The 674-nt window shown below is 34.1% G+C and overlaps 1 protein-coding gene across 1 annotated transcript in view; it reads left to right on the forward strand.

The window, feature by feature from the left end:
- The window catches only part of RAD50 (RAD50 double strand break repair protein), a 122,202-nt gene that overhangs the window by 95,427 nt on the left and 26,101 nt on the right, over positions 1-674 (forward strand). The window lies entirely within an intron of this gene.

Consider the following 674-nt stretch of genomic DNA (forward strand, 5'->3'; position numbering starts at 1 on the left):
AACTTTGTATTGTTTTATTTATCTATGTTACATATATCTGTAGTTCGTTCATTTTCACTGATGTAAAGAATTCTGTCTGGAAATATACCACAGTATATCCATTCTCCTATAGATGGACATACTAGTTATTTCTAGATCTTTGCTAATGCTAGGAATACTTTGTTATATCTTGTGGTGCAAATGTGCAAGGATTCTCTAGGGTATATATGTAGGAAGAGAATTTCTGGGTTGCAGCATATGTTCAGTTTTACAAAATAATATTAAATTGTTTTCCAAAGTGGTTTTACTAATTTACGCTACTACCAGAAAAAACCTACTCACTGACATTGAATCAATTCCAACTCATAACAACCCCCGTTGGGTTTCTAAGGCTGTAAATCTTTATGGAAGCAGACTGCCCAGTCTTTCTTTTGCAGAGCAGCTGCCAAGTTCAAACCACTGACCTTTTGGTTAGCAGCCAAATGCCTTAACCACTATACTACCAGCACTCCTTACACTACTACCAGAAGATAAGGATTTTGTTTGATACATCTCTCCATCATTGGTTTTGTCAGTTTCTTAATTTTTGCCACTCTAATGGGTTTAAAATAAATCATGTGGTCTTATTTTGCAGTTCCCTGATTTTTAGTTATACCAAAATCTTTACATACATTTGTGATCATATTGTTTTTTCT

This window comes from Orycteropus afer, unplaced genomic scaffold (genome assembly GCF_000298275.1).
Source record: "Orycteropus afer afer isolate SDZICR_OR568_19922 unplaced genomic scaffold, OryAfe1.0 scaffold00112, whole genome shotgun sequence".
NCBI lineage: Eukaryota > Metazoa > Chordata > Mammalia > Tubulidentata > Orycteropodidae > Orycteropus > Orycteropus afer.